The sequence below is a fragment of the Schistocerca nitens genome, chromosome 1 (genome assembly GCF_023898315.1).
Source record: "Schistocerca nitens isolate TAMUIC-IGC-003100 chromosome 1, iqSchNite1.1, whole genome shotgun sequence".
NCBI lineage: Eukaryota > Metazoa > Arthropoda > Insecta > Orthoptera > Acrididae > Schistocerca > Schistocerca nitens.
Window position 1 is genome coordinate 67,353,940 of NC_064614.1, and position 21,166 is coordinate 67,375,105.

The following is a 21,166-nucleotide window of genomic DNA, read 5'->3' on the forward strand; positions in this document are numbered from 1 at the left end:
CGTGCAGACCGCGTGAGACGACGCTTCATCCAGTCCCAAACATGCTCAATGGGGGACAGATCCGGAGATCTTGCTGGCCAGGGTAGTTGACTTACACCTTCTAGAGCACGTTGGGTGGCACGGGATACATGCGGACGTGCATTGTCCTGTTGGAACAGCAAGTTCCCTTGCCGGTCTAGGAATGGTAGAACGATGGGTTCGATGACGGTTTGGATGTACCGTGCACTATTCAGTGTCCCCTCGACGATCACCAGTGGTGTACGGCCAGTGTAGGAGATCGCTCCCCACACCTTGATGCCGGGTGTTGGCCCTGTGTGCCTCGGTCGTATGCAGTCCTGATTGTGGCGCTCACCTGCACGGCGCCAAACACGCATACGACCATCATTGGCACCAAGGCAGAAGCGACTCTCATCGCTGAAGACGACACGTCTCCATTCGTCCCTCCATTCACGCCTGTCGCGACACCACTGGAGGCGGGCTGCACGATGTTGGGGCGTGAGCGGAAGACGGCCTAACGGTGTGCGGGACCGTAGCCCAGCTTCATGGAGACGGTTGCGAATGGTCCTCGCCGATACCCCAGGAGCAACAGTGTCCCTAATTTGCTGGGAAGTGGCGGTGCGGTCCCCTACGGCACTGCGTAGGATCCTACGGTCTTGGCGTGCATCCGTGCGTCGCTGCGGTCCGGTCCCAGGTCGACGGGCACGTGCACCTTCCGCCGACCACTGGCGACAACATCGATGTACTGTGGAGACCTCACGCCCCACGTGTTGAGCAATTCGGCGGTACGTCCACCCGGCCTCCCGCATGCCCACTATACGCCCTCGCTGAAAGTCCGTCAACTGCACATACGGTTCACGTCCACGCTGTCGCGGCATGCTACCAGTGTTAAAGACTGCGATGGAGCTCCGTATGCCACGGCAAACTGGCTGACACTGACGGCGGCGGTGCACAAATGCTGCGCAGCTAGCGCCATTCGACGGCCAACACCGCGGTTCCTGGTGTGTCCGCTGTGCCGTGCGTGTGATCATTGCTTGTACAGCCCTCTCGCAGTGTCCGGAGCAAGTATGGTGGGTCTTACACACCGGTGTCAATGTGTTCTTTTTTCCATTTCCAGGAGTGTAGATGGTTTGTGACTATTGGAAACAACGCTACTGTCCACGCCTTTATGTTCTGTTCCACCACATAATGGACATTTTAACACTGGTGACAGTAATAAGCACGAGTGCCAGCAAATCTTAGTTTCACAAGCATTAAAATACGAGTGTATTATTCTAAGGTTGGAAATTTCATTCTCAAAGTACAGCTAGGTAACCTCGTATTCATTGCATATCATAAGCGGTTATCGCTGCAATTGAGCGGTGAGGATATGAAGAATAAACTAACCAAATGCCGGAAGCTACCCATTGGGCGGGCAAAACAAACCGCCAACGATATTACACAGAACTGTCATATCAACTACAGTGGTAATACCACCCTCTGGTTGAATACTTTCAAATTATTTTTCCCAACATCCAGACTTGTAACACTTTATATTGTCTAGAGAATGTGCAGAAGTCTTTGGACATACAGAACAAATCGTTGTATAGGATCAGACTAGAAGGTCTAGAAACTGTATCGATATGCTAACCGATAGCTGACCTAAAATATATCCATGAATATGCGTAAGTGCTGGTAGACGCATGTCCGAGAGCATCCACGTATCGTCGAGCACTGTAAGCTACAGTAGATTTTTCAGCAGGGTGAAACCTTGAATTAGAGTAAAAGGCACAATATATAATTGGAGCAATACTTTTCAAGTCGGAAAAAAAGAGAAGTAAATGTCACCAGATTTTCAAGAGTGAGGAATACATTAATTTACAGGCGTTGGAATATATCGTGACGAATTAAACACTGTAGATGTAGCGCAAAGTTCGGATTGAACATCTACAGGCAATACTGAGATACTGAAAAGGTCACGGGCATACATTTCCCGACTGTCACCGTATTGGATATCGGAGTATTTGGGTACTGGTATAGACACATTTCAGGCTATAATTTCTTAAGTATTTGACTGTTATAAGACTTGTTACCAGCTGTGTCTCATAAATTACATAATCAGTAGAAAGTAATTACTGGAGATCTGGTTGGCATGTGTGGCCATATACCACAGTAAAAGGACTTGGGAAGAATTTTTAACTCCTCATAAGAAAGATGACACGAAAATAAATCAATAATTTTTTTCTCATATCGCTACTGACATAGTTGCGAGCATATTCGGCAATGTAATGTACTCCAGAAGAATGCCACACTTACGTAGAAAGCGTTTGCTTAGTTTACCACACTTTTCTTTGCTTTTCCTCAACTGAGAGTGCCACTTATACACATATTCACCAAATTTACATCTTTGAAATAAAAACGCAGCACTAAATAGTACCGAGCGAGGTGGCGCAGTGGCTAGCACACTGGACTCGCATTCGGGAGGACGACGGTTCAATCCCGCGTCCGGCCATCCTGATTTAGGTTTTCCGTGATTTTCCTAAATCCCTCCAGGCAAATGCCGGGATGGTTCCTCTGAAAGGGCACGGCCGACTTCCTTCCCCGTCCTTCCCTAATCCGATGAGACTGATGACCTCGCTGTTTGGTCTCTTCCCCAAAACCAGCCCGCCAGCCAACTAAATAGTAGTTTTTCTCATTTTTTTCAGGTCATTTGCTTTTTTCAACCATGATTTACAAAATTACCGCTTCCAGTTAGGTTGAAGCTCCAAAGAAACTGGTATGGGCATGCGTATTCGAATGCAGAGATATGTAAACAGGTATAATACGGCGCTGCGGTCGGCAATGCCTACATACGACAACAAGCGTCTGGCGCAGTTGTTAGATGGGTTACTGCTGCCACAATGGCAGGTTATCGAGATTTAAGTGAGTTTGAACGTAGTGTTGTAGTCGGCGCACTAGCGATAGGACACAACATCTCCGATGTAGCCATGAAGAGGAGTTTTCCCGTACGACCATTTCATGAGTGTACTGTGAACATCGCGAATACGGTAAAACATCAGATCTCCGACATCGCTGTGGCTGGAAACGGAACGGGACCAATGACGAATGAAGAGAAGCGTAACGCGACAGAAGTGCAAGCCTTCCGCAAATTGCTGCAGATTTCACTGCTGGGAAATGAACAAGTGTCAGCTTTCGAACCATTCAAAGAAACGTCATCGATACGTGCTTTCGGAGCCGACGGCTCACTCGTGTACCCTTGATGACAGCACGGCACAGATCTTTACGCCTCGCCTGTGCCCGTGAACACTGGCATTGGACTGTTGATGGCTGAAAACATGTTGCCTATCGGACGAGTCTCGTTTCTAATTGGATCGAGTTGATGGACGTCTACGGGTATGGAGACAGCCTCATGAATCCATAGTCCCTGGATGTGAGCAGGGAACTGTTCAAGCTGGTGGAGGCTTTTTAATGGTGTGGAGCATGTGCAGTTGATGTGATATGGGACCCATGATACGTCTACATACGACTCTGAGAGGTGACAAATGTTTAGTGATCTTCCACTTAACACACATTAAGTAGTCTTTTACCTTTTGCAAATGACGCAAGAGTTACAACAAAGATTTTATGTTTACAAACTGAAGCGGCGAGTGAAAATTTGTACGAAGGCCGGCAGTAGAACCCACGTCGTCTGCTTACTAGGCAGGATTGTTAGCCACTTAGCCACCTTGACACATTGGTTTACAGAACAGCGTGGATTATCCAGGCACGCCGTTCTCCTCGATCCAAATTGTCACTGCCGCTCCTGCCTACTTTGAATTCCCCCTTACACACGAACACAACTGCAGAGGCTCTCCATGTTCGGGAATAGCACCTCAGCATCAGGGAGGGAGGTGTGCCAGGGTAATCCTTGCAGTTGTCTGAACTGGGTTTCAGGCTGGATCCCCCACCTATGCTCGATGCTGAGATGCTATTCCAGAACATAGAGAGCATCGGCAATTCTGATCGTGTGTAACGGGGAATTTAAAGTAGACTGGGGCGGTAGTGAGAAGTTGGATCGAGGAAGGAAGTGCACCTGGGTCATCAATAAACCGCTGTGCCAAGGTGAGTTAGTGGCTACTGCACCTGCCTAGTAAGAAGAAGACCCCGCTTCGATTCACTTTCTTGATATAAGATTTCGCTCACCGCTTCAGTCTATGTACATAAAATCGTATCTATATGAGACCAGTGAAGTGTCAGAGACTGTATCATTTCATCTGCTGCAACTGACCCGGGTTGAGATAGATCACCACGTTATCTCTCATATTGATAGTGTTTATTCCTTCTATGTGGGTCCGCTGCTTTTCATGAATTGGCCAGTTGTGTTCTTTGTTTTTTTTTTTTTTTTTTTTTTTTTCAAATTTGTGGCAGAATGCGCTTCGTATTCCGCCGGTCGTCAGTCACACGAGGAAGGGAAGTCGTATGTGGCAGCTGCCTGTGAATGATGTAAGTTTTATTCTGCGTATTTTCGTACTTGTTTTTTTAGGCAAAGTATTTTCTGAGTTGAAAATGGGTGATCTGGCCAGACTTTGCTTAAAGGAGCTTCGAAAAATCGCCTAAAGGCCACACTCCTGATGGATGACCTCCCTTTCATCGAAGCTAGCGTAATCCGCGATAAACTATACGACCAGGTAAGAAAGAGCACCCGAATAAGTTCTCAGTAAGATATGTGAAAGAAATTAATAAAGATTTCCCTGCAAGTGTATCTGCATCTATATCTTCTTTATTCAGTTCTGCATTACACATACACAGATGAAAATAATTGCAAGAATAAAAATAATTAATATCTAGTAATGAAATTTCGGAAATGCATTTATCTGGTTAACATATGTAAGTTATCAGCATTACAGAATAATAGATTGACGTAAGCGCGAGATAAGCCACTGCAAACGTGGAATGCTGGTATGGTACAGTAATAACGGTTGTAACAGCCAGAGTGTTGAATGTAAGCATGCAAACGTGCATGCATTGTCTTATACATGTGCCGGATGTCAGTTTGTTGGGATGGTTTTCATGACTCTTGCACTTGGTCGGTCACTATAGGGCGATTAATGCTGTTTATGGATGACGCTGGAGTTGCCGTCGGATGATATTCCATATGTGTTCGACTGGAGACAGACCTGATGATCGAGCAAGGCAAGGCAACATGTCGACATTCTATAGAGAATGTTGTGTTACAACAGCGATATGTGTGCGAGCGTTATCCTATTGGAAAACCCCCCTTGGAATGATGTCCCTAAATGGCAACTCAGCAGGCCTAACCACCAGACTGAACTGCTGTTCTGCAGTCAGGATGTGTGGGACAGCCACGAAAGTGCTCCTGCTGTCATACGAAGCTGTACCCTGCACAATAACTAGTGGTGTAGGTTCAGTGTGTCCAGCATGCAGAGAGGTTGGTTGCAGGCACCGAGGCAAAACCCGATTTCATCAGAAAACACAAAATACCTCTCTCCCACCCCCCACCCCTGCTCTCCAGTATCACTACATTCTCGTGACCACCACTGTCACTTGTCCTGTACAGTGCCTACATTTCTGTCAAGTCTTTCTGCAACAGCTCACAAGGGACTGTCAGGTACTCGCAGCCCCATTACACGACCTTGTTCGAACTCAATGAAATGTTGATAATGGCGTCCTTGTCACCTTAAAGGCATGGAAGAAAGTACGACGGATACTCCATAAAATTTTTACATACATATCGTCTATGTCTTGCTAGTTTCAGTACATACCACTGATGGTAGTGGTATAACTATTCGAAATGTGTAGTGGGAAAATCAGTAAAATTGTCTGTTTCTAGACAGCTGTATATTTCAATGTATCATCATCCTCTCTCCACTCAAGTAAAGAAAATCCATTTCACATCGGCATCAGTCTCGTTTAACTTGCCAATAACTGATTTTAAGCGTTTTTAACATGAGATAGAATATCCTATGAATGCTTAACTCATTGACAAAAAATTTGTCGTCCCAGTGTGCAAGCACAGATGAGTCTTTAAGCCTTTGCAGATGACGTGGCCATCGAGTGACGTGTTCAACCGCGCGCTCTGCCTCTACGAAAGCGTGAGGCACTAGCGATCAGTTAGACATTTATGTTTCAAACGAGCACTGTTCGGTTTGTTATAATTACAGTGTAGAGGTCGTGTGTGGGCTGTAATTATAATATGACAGCTAAACTTGGTAGTTATTGTAATGAGTTAATGCGGGAACAATTCACGGTGAAAAAAATAGTTGATCACTAGCTACAAATCTGGGAATGTGAATGCAAGAAAGACATAAAGAAATGATTCCATGTGTAGTGGATTAGGAGCGGAAACTGGGAAGAATATATCAAACAGTGAGAAAGGCGTAACGTCGATTTTACTATTAACCGCCACTGACACAATTTGTTCAATATTAGCACCGGAGACGTCGACGAGATACTGCATCCGTAAACCGACGTGATCGAAAGACGCTCTCAGCAGTTTTAATGGAATGTGAGAAACGTGTTCTTGTACACTACATTTCAGATCAGGTGGAGACTGGAAGATTCCCAGGTCAACGCCCTCCTTTAGATATCCCCAGAGCCAAAAGTTACATGGATTCGGATCAGGTGACCCAGGCCATGCATATGGAAAACCTCTAGAGATGACATGTTTCCTGAGCGAGGGACACAAGGTGTTGCGCAATCTTGCATGGAAACAGTGGTTTCCGCATAGCTGCGTTCTTCCAAAGCAGGACCCGATAAAGTTCAGACATCACGGCACACGCGACAGGCCCTTTGCGTTTATTTCCTTCAAACAAGAACGGACTGAAAATGAAGGTGCTTGCGAATCCACACCACACAGTCACATAGCGCGAGTGCAATGGCTCTTCGTGGACAACTTGCCTTTTAAAAGTACCCCTAATTCGGCAGTTCTGCTGCTCCTTGTAGTGTAAAATGCTCCTCGCCACATCATAGAAAATTGCCGGTCACACGACATCAACTACGATCGGTGCCAGAAACCGAAGGATAAAATAGACCGCAAAACCTTCCGTACTGTTGACCATTATATGGAGAATTCTCGTAACACTGCACGAGTACTGGAACTGCCCTGCCAAGTATTGCATGGCCAGTTACAGCAACAGCAAACTCGTCAATAGCTTCCGCCGGGATAGGACACCTTCCTCTTTCAGATGCAACACCAAGCTGACCCTTGCTTTCTGCTTTCATTCTCATCTTCTGAGACGCCATGCTAAAACCGCAAGATAGGAATGGTTGTTCTATTTTGTGGAAAGGTGACAAAATAAGCAGCTGTCAGTTACACTCGAACATACAACCTTTTATTTGATGAAACATTACAAGAGCCAAGAAAAATTAAAAAAAAAACAACATAACTTTAGTTTGGGAACTTAAATAGCGGCTGAATGCGCCGTACAATCTCATGCCTTAAGGGAAGACCACTTTAATTTAAAAACGGTGAAAGACAATAACATAAAGCTCAACCAAAAACAGAAATTTAAAAGACAAAGCTTTATCTTAAAACAGTTCCTTAATTAGACTGAAGGCCCAAAGAATCTGACACTTTAAGAGCGAAAAAACTTGAATTCAACATCAGCTGAAGGCGCAACACTTAAGACTTAATTACATTAATTTTAAAAATGCCAAAGGCTTTACATAAAACAGTTCTGAAATTAGTCTGATCTAACACCTTAAGGGCAAAAAAACCTTAATCTAAAAACCGCGCGACCGCTACGGTCGCAGGTTCGAATCCTGCCTCGGGCATGGGTGTGTGTGTTGTCCTTAGGTTAGTTAGGTTTAAGTAGTTCTAAGTTCTAGGGGACTTACGACCTCAGCAGTTGAGTCCCATAGTGCTCAGAGCCATTTGAACCATTTTTGAACCTTAATCTAAAACTCGGTTAGAAGCCATACCAGTATAAACAACAAGAAGAAACAAGAAAAGACAGTACACCCAAGGACTCTCAGAAGTTCTGAGGGTCGGCCTGGAATTCAAACACTAACGCTCGCTTAGGTGAGACAGGCAGTCGGCCCAACCACTGTCGATCCGACGCCAACCCAACCGACAGACAGACAGTCAACGGACCCACCGACAAGATAACCTCCGCTTCACCCGACCAGCACACAACAGAGAGTTCAGTGGAACAACGTAGAAGGTGACATCTTGGGTTGTCGGGTGTTCTGCCGGATAACAGCGTCGTACTTGCACGATATTTTGGTCACGTAGCTCGTAACCTTCATCAGGTGCGACCTGAGACTGCTCCTCGAGTGGACCTGGTCCAGTATTTATGCCTAGGCCAAGGCCATAGGCATAAATACTGGACCAGGTCCACTCGAGGAGCAGTCTCAGGTCGCACCTGATGAAGGTTACGAGCTACGTGACCGGAATATCGTGCAAGTACGACGCTGTTATCCGGCAGAACACCCGACAACCCAAGATGTCATTAGATCGCCGGCAAAGCCTGAAGAGTTACAACGTAGAAGGTGTTGGCGCCCACAACCAATTACACATTGAGCTGTCAAACTACACACCGCGCTGGACAGAGACAACACGACGAGGAAAATACACTCCCTATATTAACATCAACGGCCAGGGCAGGCAACCAGAACCTTAACGGCCACAAGGCAGAAGATTCCGCTGGTGCACTTCAATTCAAATTACCAACTACAGTTAAACTCCTTTGGAGGGTGGCAAAAATTTGCCATCTTGCAAACATACGTTGTGGCTCGTAGGAATATCCCAACAGCCATCAACTAACTCCAAACGGCACAATGTGAACAGTCATGACTTGCTGATAGATAAGTCAAAACTCAACTTTCACGTCCAGGATCGGTGAGCCACGAACCTCATACCAATGGGAACAGCACCAGAAGGTCTGACACCGCAAAGAGGCCGCCAGCAGGCCTGGCCACACTACACGCCGTGGAGATTTCCTCACTGCTCCACGCCAACCGACCAACTGCCTGCGCACAGCCCAGCCAGGCCAAAGGTAGACCAAGGTGCGAATATCGATACACACCACTGCTGCCGTCTGCGGAAAGAGAGGATAACAGCATAATCGCGATAACCGCGGGAGACTAAACACAGAATAGCAACGAAGATTTATTCCAATGCATAGCATGAGCCAGCCACAGCTCATTTTCTTTAAACCACTTAACGACACTGGGACTGTCCTGAGGCATTTCAATTGGCGATACTCTCTTAATTCAGCACTTAACTGCTGCAGTCCACATATAACCGTTTCGCTTACAGTTAACTGTAATGACATGACAGAGTGGCACACAGGGGCAATTGTGTTAGGCTATGCCCATGGCCGTGTTGTGTGTGAAGTTGCTGGATTTGTTGGTGTTTCGTGGCAGGCTCTTCAGCTTGTCTACAAAGAGTGGTGTAACACATGACCACGAAACATGACGTCATAATTATGGTCGGAAAGAGATCCTGACTGAGAGGGACCGGAGACGCGCTTCATGGCTTGTGAATCAAAAACACTGCCAAAACCGACTGGAATTGCTGCTGGCAGTGAATGAAGGTCCATCCCAACCTGTTAGCGAGACAACATTAAGACGGAAACGACATACAACGAACATCTATACTTTGTCATCTCGCTAGAGACCACTGTTTCCCCTGTTTTTCCAGACGACGGCAGCAAAGTTAATCGGGCTGGCAGAATATGTGACTCGTTTTCTGAACACTCATCCATCCGATTATATCTGGATTGGCCCGTAAAATCACCTGACTTGAACACACAGAAAATCTGCGGGACATGTGGGAACAGCAGGTAAAACGCCAACATCACAATTGCCACAATTTGGAGGAATTACGAGATCAAATGCTCCGCGAGTGACAACCTGCATGAGAAGTACCTACACATCCTTCTGGACTCAAGTCCCAATCGAACTCAGTCGGTTTTCAAGTCCCGCGGCGGAATTACGCAGTATTAAAGGACGCATGTAATGATTTCTCTAAGTGGGTTTGTAAGTAGGCTGTTTATGTTTTCTTATTGGCAGCGCTACGTAGCGCTCTGTGTGAGAATCACTGGCTGTGCTGTGTGCAGTCTGTATCGTTATGTTCTTTAATGATGTATTTTGTACCTTTGTAATTGTATTCTTATGGTATAATATTGTAATTGACACCAGTTCATCAAATTAAGTAACTTGTAAGTTACATTTCACTGCACACGTTTCTGTTGGTCATAGTATATGGACAATATGTGAGAAGTAGGGACATAGTGTTTGCACGTGTGTTAATAATTCAGCAAGGGACTGGATAACAGCATTGCTGGTTCTAAGGACAATGAGAAAAAAACTTTGTGAGTGCACCAGTGGTGGTTTATGGACTTGCTATATTCTCTGCAAGACTCTTCGATGGTGATTGTGCACCTGCACAGTCGCAACGGATGGCTGCTAGCCGTCTCTACAAGGACTACATTGGGGCTGCATCTTTGATGGCCCACCAATACCATTATCTCTACAAGGACTACAGTGGGTCTGCACCTCTGGTGGCCCACCAATACCACAATCTCTACCAGGACTACAGTGGGTCTACTCTGTGATGACCCACCTATCAATATTCTTCAAAACTTCGACTGACTCTGCTGTGGGTTTGCTCTGTTATGGCCCATTACCTGTCTGCATGTCAAGAGTCAGCACTGTCTTTCCGTTGGAAGGACAACACTACTTCTTCAAGACAGCATGGAAATCCACTACTTCCTTGTGCATTTTCTTTTACTGCTCAGACTTTGAGAAAAACACTGCTATTTTACTGTGAAGAACGATTAGGACTGTCTTTATGGACTGTGAGAAAATTTTAGCTTTTGACCAACATTGTATCAATAAGTGTGTGCATTTGATTTCTTTGTTATTGTAATTATGGAAAATTTTATCAAATCAGTATTGGCCACTGCCCAAAACAATTTGTAAAATTTTTTGTGGGGAGCATGGGGGCTATGTAAGTAGGCTGTTTATGTTTTCTTATTGGCAGCGCTACGTAGCGCTCTGTGTGAGAATCACTGGCTGTGCTGTGTGCAGTCTGTGGCTAGTTTGCATTGTTGTGTGCCATTGTAGTGTTGGGCAGCGGCAGCTGGATGTGAACAGCGCGTAGCGTTGCGCACAGCGCAGTTGGAGGTGAGCCGCCAGCAGTGGTGGATGTGGGGAGAGAGATGGCGGAGTTTTGAAATTTGTCATGAACTGCTATATATGTTATGACTATTAAGGTAAATACATTGTTTGTTCTCTATTAATGTCTTTCATTTGCTAACTATCCCTATCAGTAGTTAGTGCCTTCCGTAGTTTGAATCTTTTATTTAGCTGGCAGTGGTGGCGCTCGCTGTATTGCAGTAGTTCGAGTAATGAAGATTTTTGTGAGGTAAGTGATTTGTGAAAGGTATAGTTTAATGTTACTCAGGGCCATTCTTTTGCAGGGATCTTTGATAGTCAGATTGCGTTGCGCTAAAAATACTGTGTGTCAGTTTAAGCACAGTCTTGTATAATTGTTCGAAGGGGACGTTTCAGGTTCAAATGACTCTGAGCAGTATGGAACTTGACATCTGAGGTCATCAGTCTCCTAGACTTAGAACTACTTAAACCTAACTAACCTAAGGACACCACACACATCCATGCCCGTGGCAGGATTCGAACCGGCGACCGCAGCAGCAGCGCGGTTCCGGACTGAAGCGCCTAGAGCCGCTCGGCCACAGCGGCCGGTTCTCTAAGTGGGGCTAATTTTTGTGCGGTGAGCACATATTTAGTAAACCGTTAGAACGTTCATATATGCGTGTGCGTTTCGTTGTGTTGATGACGTTGTAGTGCTACATCTTCTTCACCTTTGTAAGGGTATGCATATAGTCTTCGAGAATATAGAAAGTCTTAACTAGCTAAAACTTGTAACTTTGATTTACGTACCTTTTTTTGAGAGAACTTGCTTCTCATTCCTAACTTTCATGTGTCTGTGTTGAATGTGAATCTGAATAATGCAAGTGGTGTGATTACGTAAGAGCTATCTGATAGAAAGTGTCACCATATTCACATGACATACCGTAACTGTATTGCAATTAACTTTTCCTTATACAATTAAAAATTCTAACACTCAATAATAAATAAGCGATCCTCTGAAATTTTGTATTGGCAGTCTCGTGAATAGTACTACAATGTGTGAGGACACAGAGCTTGTCTTACAGTACCAGAACACAAAATTAAAAGATTAAAAACTTGACCTAAAATTAAAAAATCGAATTTTGAGAGACTAAGTGTCCAAAATGCTTTTACTTATATAACCAGTAAATTTGTGTATGCAAACTGACTAAATAGAACAATAAGCGCAATATGGGATGGAGCGCCATCCTGAGTAAGCCGGACCCTGCAGCAGGTGTTTTATCAGCCAGGCTAGGGATGATGCGATTGTGTAACGTACCGGGGTACCTCGTACCCGTCACGCTGACAGTCTGAAAAGAAGTACTCCGCATTTACTAGAAGAAAAACGGTCCAATCACTACTGATGTGATAACTCCACACCATACTGTGACTTTATCGTCATGCAATGTTATTACCATTACAGTGCTAGGATTTTCGGTACACCAAGTTTTGCAGTTGCGGTTGCTCTCACGCTGCGTCATTAACGTGTTGCTTTCCAGCACCAGCTTTTGGTTGTATTTTGGTTTCAATAAAACTCCGTTTCAAGTTTTACCTCCATGCCTACATTATTCCGTGCATTAGTGTGTTTCCAGATGTTAATGGACTTTAGGGTAAATTGAGGTAGGAGGAAGGCTAGCGGTGAACAGATAGAGCAGATAAATCCATTTTGCATTGAATAATTTTTAGGTTAGATTGAATCAGATTAAAGAAGCGTTTCATTTCGAAGCAGTGACCATTCTGAGTGCTCGATACTATCACTCCAGGGTACTAGTCTGCCGTCAGGTTAACCTTTAGCCACCTGCTTCTAACAGACAGAGATATGATAGCTTTGAGATTACGTGACATTATCAGATGCTATAAGCGGCACTCTGTTAGATACCAAAGGTCTTAGAGTTTATCGAAACTTGTTGGAAATGTTATATTGCTTCGCCAAGGCTAGGTCAGTAGATATTATCGGCTTTAAAACCTCGTTTCTTTTCCACGTAACGTAAACTTGTTTTTACTGCTTAGCGTGACCATAAGCTTAAGCATAGGCGTACGCATAAGGAAGCAAGTGACGTTGGCTGGTGACTGGAAATTAAGAACGAGCTGTTATTCCGCCTATGCGCAGTTTCTCTCTGCTGTACACGACGGAGGTAAATTTGTCACTGCGGGACGTTACTGTTGCCACGAGTAATTTATAGCTTCAGAGCCGGCGCTCTTCCGTTTACAGACTGAAGTGGCGTTTAGTACCCATTAAAAATGTTTTATTACAGACGTTAGAGCGCAGATTTCAACCAGTATCATTTGCTGAAGTAAAGAACCTTTAAAAGTAGATTTCTTTTCAGAAATCGATGTCGAATATCAAAAGCCCACGAAGTCTCCACAAAAGCTAAAGCATTTAAAAAGAATTTTTTCCAGAAACTGTGATTAAAACTGTCCTAACTACTACTTACCTATCTGGCTGTTCGACTTTCACGACTGTTATTGTTTGGTTTACATATTTCTATGAAATTTTGTGGAATTAGTAAATCCTTGATGTGCTCAAGGATAGCTCCGAAAGTAATTAGCGTGTAGGAGCGAAATCAGCATTCTTCCCACGTTTTATGTAATGTTCTGAAAAGAAGAGTTCCTTATAGTGTGTCCGGAACCGTGCTGCCTCCACGGTGGCAGGGTCGAATGTGATGTGTGTGATGTCCTTAGGTTAGTTAGGTTTAAGTAATTCTAAGTCTAGGGGACTGATGACCTCAGGTTTAAAGTCCCATTGTGCTTAGAGCCATTTGAACTATTTGAACCTTATAACCTTATAATGTCACCGATACTAAATACTGCACTACATGACGCGGCCATTGCGACATATTCCTGACCAAAACGAAATAAACGCCCCTTCTGCAGGTTCGGCATAACACGAGATCCTTCAAATTCAAGTAGACAAATCTGTGAAATAATCCTATGCTTAACTTTCGTTTTATGCTTAACTGAAGTGAGCAAGGTAACACATTCATACATTCGTTCACTCTTACAAAGCCGCGAAGCAAATAAATACGTACGTAGAAGTAAATGCACGATTGCTATAATAGTCTACTGTAAAAATAATCACTTAAAAGCTATCTGTTCGTTTTAGTGTACCTGAATATACGGACAGTTATGTTTTTGAGTGGCTGTTAAAGAATGAGAGAGAAGAAATTCTTCGGTGATGTGTGGCAGCAGATTGGTGTAGCAAAAAATGTTGACAATAATAACTGTCGGTTGTATTCAACGGAATGAACTTTATCCAGAGATTTTTATTGTAATACAAATTAGCACATAAGTGGTGTAAATGAGACACTGTGGTAAAGGAATGGTTAGTATGACAGTCTATGCACAAACTCTGCAGCTCTGTCACATTATATGGTTGCAAATTTCTTATTGTGAGAGAGACTTACGGGCTGCTACAGTGACTAATATTACTTGTAACACTGAAAATTAATTCTTTATTTTTAAGGGTACACATCACAGTGCTTTCAATTTAATACAATTCAACAAAACTGCTTGTCGAACGTTTGTTTCTCAGTTGAAAACAAAGAGGACCTGAGTTCAATGATACATTCACTTCTCTAACGTGGTGCAACGTTGTCTGGGAACAAGGGATCACATCGTGTCTCGTTAAGTCGTGATTAGCGTTCTGAAATACTGTTTGGTTTGGCAGGCTCTGTGCCATGCATTATTCAGCGGCGTCGCATACATGAAAACTTTTAACACTTTCACGGCAAACTAAGTATTGTGTGTTTTTATACGTAAATCTGTAAACAGACCTTCTCATTTGATGAAGTATAGCTCCAAAGGCGAAAAGACTTTTTCGTAACTTCCGTCACTCGTTTTTTAAGCCGCGCCTTGTCACGGTTCGCGCAGCTTCCCCCGTCGGAGGTTCAAGTCCTCCCTCGGGCATGGGGTTGTGCGTTGCCCTTAGCGAAAGTTATTTCAAGTTATTTCAAGTTAGATTAAGTAGTGTGTAAGCTTACGGACCGATGACCTCAGCAGTTTGGTCCCATAAGACCATTCCACAAACCTGTCATTTTTCAAAGGCAGATTTTGAATCTTGTATCTCTTACCTCACGATTTTCACTGTGCAAGTGCCCTTGAGTAACTTTGATTGTAACTAGAAAGAGCGAAAATGAAAAAAAAAAAAGAACTGTGGAATGTGTTGCTATTAAAATTTTAGTTTCGTTTTTCGTATGACGAATACCTCACTAAGAATTTATCTATAGTTTCATCCTTTAGAAGCAGTTGAAATTAGTTCAGACGTCTTTGAACCTTCCACAAACTGTATAAAGTAGTCAATGAGTAAAAGAAGAGCAGTATCTAGTATCACCGATTCCAAAACATTACTGAATACAGTTGCATAGAATTTTTCTGAAGTTCCTTACATTCTGACACACACACACACACACACACACACACACACACACACACAAACACAAACACAAAAAGCATCTGAATACAATGATACATTCAATTGTCTATCCTGGTGCAACGTCGCCAAGGAACAAGGCATCACATCGTGTGAAAGAGAGAGATGAATGGGACAGTGTGCATGAAGTAACTTAACGATTAGTTATCTCACATCATGCTGCCATATCTTGAACAGCGGAAGCTTACAGCCTGCACTACAATTTTAAAATTTTTCAATTATTTGTACACAGCTATTTTTAATGGTAGTTTCATTCTTTCTTCACTTGACAGAGTTGTTTATCAAAATATTTGCACAGAAATGCAGTTGCATGTTATAGCCGGATCAATGGAGTGCCTATTGTGGCAAGGACACCCGGGAAAAAGGTAGCTATGGATTTAATGGGATGATGTCTTCACAAGTACACTACTTTCATTTGCCTATTTTAAAAGTACGTTTTTCTCATTCAGAATTTTCAGAAGTGTGAAGTAGACGTATGTTACACATGCCACTACATCATCTGCAGGCTGGCTCAGACGGTTCTGCGCCCATGTAGCTGCAGACACCTGGACTAGCGCTATAGGGTGTTGGGTTTTCGGTTTCCGCTAAATAGGAGTTCCGCTAATTAGATCAGTAGTCCATTACACACAGCAGGCGGCTACATGGGTATAGTGAGCTGTGTGGCGTGGAATGGGAGGTTTTTTTGGTTTGAGGATCTCGAGGACAGGCTTCAGTCTCAAAGGGTGCAGGTCAAATAAGGAAGAACGTAGACCTAAAAACCATTGGTATAGTAGTTGTAAATTGTCATTGCTATTTTGGGAAAGTAGAAGAGCTCCAGGCACCAATAGAAAGCTCTGATGTTCAAACCGTCATAGGCACTGAAAGCTGGATAGAGCTGGAGCCATGTTCAGCTGGAGGTACGTTCAGCCTAATTTTTTTCGAAGAACTTAACGGTGTTGTGAAGGTATAGGCTAAGTACAGTTTGGGTGGCATGCTTCTTGCTGTTAGTATTAGTTATCTTTTACCGAAACTGAAGTAGACAGTTGGTTCAAATGGCTCCGAGCACTATGGGACTTAACTTCGGAGGTCATCAGTCCCTAGAACTTAGAACAACTTAAACCTAACTAACCTAAGGGCATCACACACACCCATGCCCGAGGCAGGATTCGAACCTGCAACCGTAGCGGTCGCGTGGTTCCAGACTGTAGCGCCTACAACCGCTCGGCCACTTCGGCCGGCAAGTAGACAGTTGCTGTGAGTTAGTATGGGTAGGGGTCATTCTTACCAATTGGCTCCGAACTGAGATGATACAGCAGGCCGGAGTGGCCGTGCGGTTCTAGGCGCTACAGTCTGGAACCGAGAGACCGCTACTGTTGCAGGTTCGAATCCTGCCTAGGCCATGGATGTGTGTGATGTCCTTAGGTTGGTTAGGTTTAATTAGTTCTAAGTTCTAGGCGACTGATGACCTCAGAAAGTTAAGTTGCATAGTGCTCAGAGCCATTTGAACCATTTTTTTAGATGATATAGTTGCTGAAATTTGCAAAGGAAACTTGGGTCTAATTCCAAACACGTACCCAACTCATACAATTATAGTTGCTAGTGACTTGAATTTACTCCCGATATGTTGGTGAAAATGCATGTTTAAGTCCGGAGATACGCACAAAACTTCATCGGAAATTGGGCTAAACGCATTCTCTGAAAATTATTTTAAACAATTAGTTTATGAGACCACTCGAAATGTAAAGTTTCCGAAAACACACTTGACCTCCTGGCAATAAATAAGAATGAGCTAACCAGGTGCATCAAAACGGATAGAGGGATTAATGAATACACCCTCGTAGCTAGACTGAATACCCTAATACCGAAATCACCAAAATTAAACGAAAAGTATACCAATTCAGAAAAACAGTTAAAAATTCACTTGACACCTTCCTGAGAGACAACTACACTCCTTTCCCAAATAATACTGTAATTTTAAACCAGATGTGGCTTGAATTCAAAGAAAGATTTACACGAAATAAATTAACAAACGACGGAGCTGATCCCCATGGTACACAAAATACGTCATAGCATTGTTGCAGAATCAACGAGAAAAGCACACCAAATTTAAATGAACGCAAAACCCTCAGGATTGGCGAACTGTTTCAGAAACTTGAAATTTAGCACGGATGTCAATGGGAGATGCATGTAATATTTTCCACGACAAAATTTTGTCTGAAAACTTGGCAGAAAATCCGGAGAGATTCTGGTAGCATTTAAAAAGCGCTGGCGGCAAGACAAAATCAAAGCCTTCCCGCCGTGACAGCAATGGAAATACTATCAACAACAGCGCTTTTAAAGCAGAGTTATTAAATACAGCCTTCCGAAATTTCTTCGCCAAAGACGACGAAGTAAATATTCAAGAATTCGAATGAAGAACAGCTGCCAACATGAGTAACTTAGAACCACTTATCCTCGGAGTAACGAAACATCTTAAATCCCTTAATAAAAGGAAGTCTTCTGGTCCATACTGTAAACCAGTGAGCTCCATTCTTGACAATCATATACAGCAGAAAGCTCGTCGAAAGATCCGTAACTAAAGATGGAAATTAGCACAGGTCACACCACTATTCAAGAAAGGCAGTATGAGTAATCCACTAAATTAAAGGCTCATATCATTAACGTCGATATGCAGCAGGCTTTTGGAAAATATCTAAAGTATGATCATTTTCAATTACCTCGAAGAGAACCGCCTATTGACAAAGAGTCAACACGGATTTAGAAAACATCGTTCTTGTGAAACACAACTAGCTCTCACACAAAGTGCTGAATATTTAATTGGAGGGAAAGCTGTCGCGTAATCGTTAAGGACCTGCAATATACCTAAGACTTGCTCCATAGAACTGTCGTGGATATCTGACCTTTTCAGTCAACTGCAGGTTTCAGAGGCGGACGAGTCGTCGATAAGCAATTACAATGAGACGGGTTGCGTGATACACATGTTCGAATAGTTCTGAGAGGTCATTTTCCAGATACCCTAAGACTGCGAATTATTCGCGTAATGAGCTTGTAAGATTTAGCAGATGGATTATTGTCTAATTTCTCTGTTGTTGGTATCCCTATGACATCAGTTTATTCGTTCTAATTAATTTTATAGTACGTCCTTACGAGGCCTTGAGCGCTACAGTGAATGCCAGTGACTGTCATTTACGGCCATTCTGTGAAATGTGCAGGATAGACAGTGATCAAATCCAAAGTTCGGACCAAAATTGTGGCATCCTCAGAAGACTCGGTCGAAGAAAGGAGCTGTGTTTCTGAGATGACGGAAGACTTAAGTAAGTATTCACCAGTCGTCAGTAAAGGGATAGCTGGCAGGGTGCACGCTAATACGATACGTTCTCTTCGGGAAATCTTCAATTTTAGACAAATTCTAATAATGTGAGCAATTTGATATTCGCTAAATGTCCGTGAAAGTGGCTAGACAAGTTACGATGTATATGATGATGGATGGGGAAGAGAGGTTACCTCTAAAAATGCATGGAGAGGCTAATATATATATGTACGTCCAACTAGGTAAATTCAGATATACACTCATAAGCCAGACCATCACGACCACCGACCTACTATTGACATAAACCCGTCCAGGCGATAGCAGCGTTATCTGGCAAGGATGACTGCTAGTTAGACGCACGCATGGTGCATGTATTGCTTATGAGCGAGCTGTCCGTGTGTAGAATGAGGAACACGCGCGATCTATCCCAGTTTGACCTGGGGTCGGCCGATGTGGCCGAACGGTTCTAGGCGCTTCCGTCTGGAACTGCGCGACAGCTACGGTCGCAGGTTGGAATCCTGCCTCGGGCATGGATGTGTGTGATGTCCTTCGGTTTATAGGTTTAAGTAGTTCTAAGTTCTACGGGACTGATGTCCTCAGATGTTAGTCCCACAGTGCTGAGAGCCATTTGAACCATTTGACCGGGGTCAGGTTGTGATGCCCCGGAGGCTTGGCACGTGCATTTCGGAAACTGGGCCACATATGGGTGTTCGAGGAGTGCTGGGGTGAGTGTCTTCAACACGTGGTGAAACCACGTCCAAACGTCGATGGGATAGACGGCCACACATTACAGATGCCGGGCGTCGTCGGCTAGCCAGAGTGGTATAAACGGGCAGGCGGCGAACTGTGGCGGGACTATCATCAGACAGTCGTGCTGGACAAGTACAAGTGTGTCTGAAGACACAGAGCTCCGAACATTCCTAGCGATCGGCCTCCACAGCCGACGACCCATGCATGTGCCAGTGTTAACACCATGCCATCGGCAAACGCGACTGAACTGAGTTTGTGAGCGTTGGCACTTGAAATTGAAGCAGTGGCAGGGTGTTGCTTGGTCTGATGAATCGCGATACCTTCTTCATCACTCGTAGGCTAGCCAGAGTGGTGTAAAGGGGCAGGCGGCGAACTGTGGCGGGACTATCATCAGACAGTCGTGCTGGACAAGTACAAGTGTGTCTGAAGACACAGAGCTCCGAACATTCCTAGCGATGGGCCTCCACAGCCGACGACCCATGCATGTGCCAGTGTTAACACCATGCCATCGGCAAACGCGACTGAACTGAGTTTGTGACCGTTAGCACTTGAAATTGAAGCAGTGGCAGGGTGTTGCTTGGTCTGATGAATCGCGATACCTTCTTCATCACTCGGATGGTAGGGCACGAACCCGTCGTCTTCCAGGCGAACACTTTCTTTACACCTGTACTGCAAGATCGAGACAAACTGGCGGTGGCTCCATTAGGTTCTAGGGAACATTCAAGCAGCAATCTGTGGATCCAGAGGAGCTCGTGCAAGGCACCAGACGGCCAAGGCGTATCATATACTAGTTGAAGATCACGTACACCGTTCATGACTATCATGTTCCACGACGGAAGTGGCAATTTCGAACAAGATAACCCGTCTTGTCACGAGGCCGGGAGTGTGATTGAGTGGTTCGACGAACACAGTGCCAAGCTCCAAATGATGTGCAGGTTCCCCAACTTCGCAGAAATAAACTCGATCGAACACATATGGTACGTGTTTGAACGTGGCATCACAGCTCACAGCCCCCTTTCCAGGAATTTATGTGACTTAGGTGACAAGTTGGCCAGATGTGGTGCCAATTCCCTCGAACGACTTACCAAGACTTCACTGCTTCCATGCCGCGACGCGTTGCCGCCGATTTCTGTGCCAAAGGTGGACATACTGGCTATTAGGTAGGTGGCCATAATATTCTGGCTGATCAGCATGTTAGTCACCCTCCTGGAAGAGCATGCATTTCAGTTTGCACTTCTACGGGTGGTATGAAGTGCTCGGCTGTCATCTGACCCTCCAATACCGACGTAAGCTATGGAGTGAAGTGGCGTGTATTTTCCATTCTGTTGTATGGAATCGGTGCGGTAACATAAGCGGTTGAGGGGGGGGGGGAGGGGTTACAAAATAACACGATGAAGCTAACGTATTTGGGCGTGCGCATGATCAAACAGTGAATGAAGTTGCCTGGTTTGTTGGTATATCCATACGGACTGTGATAAGGGTCTACAAGGATTAGTTCACTACTCGCAGTCACGTAACACAGTGTAAGAACATTGGTCGTAAGAATGACAGTCGCATAACACAGCATAAGCGCAATGGTCGTCCGA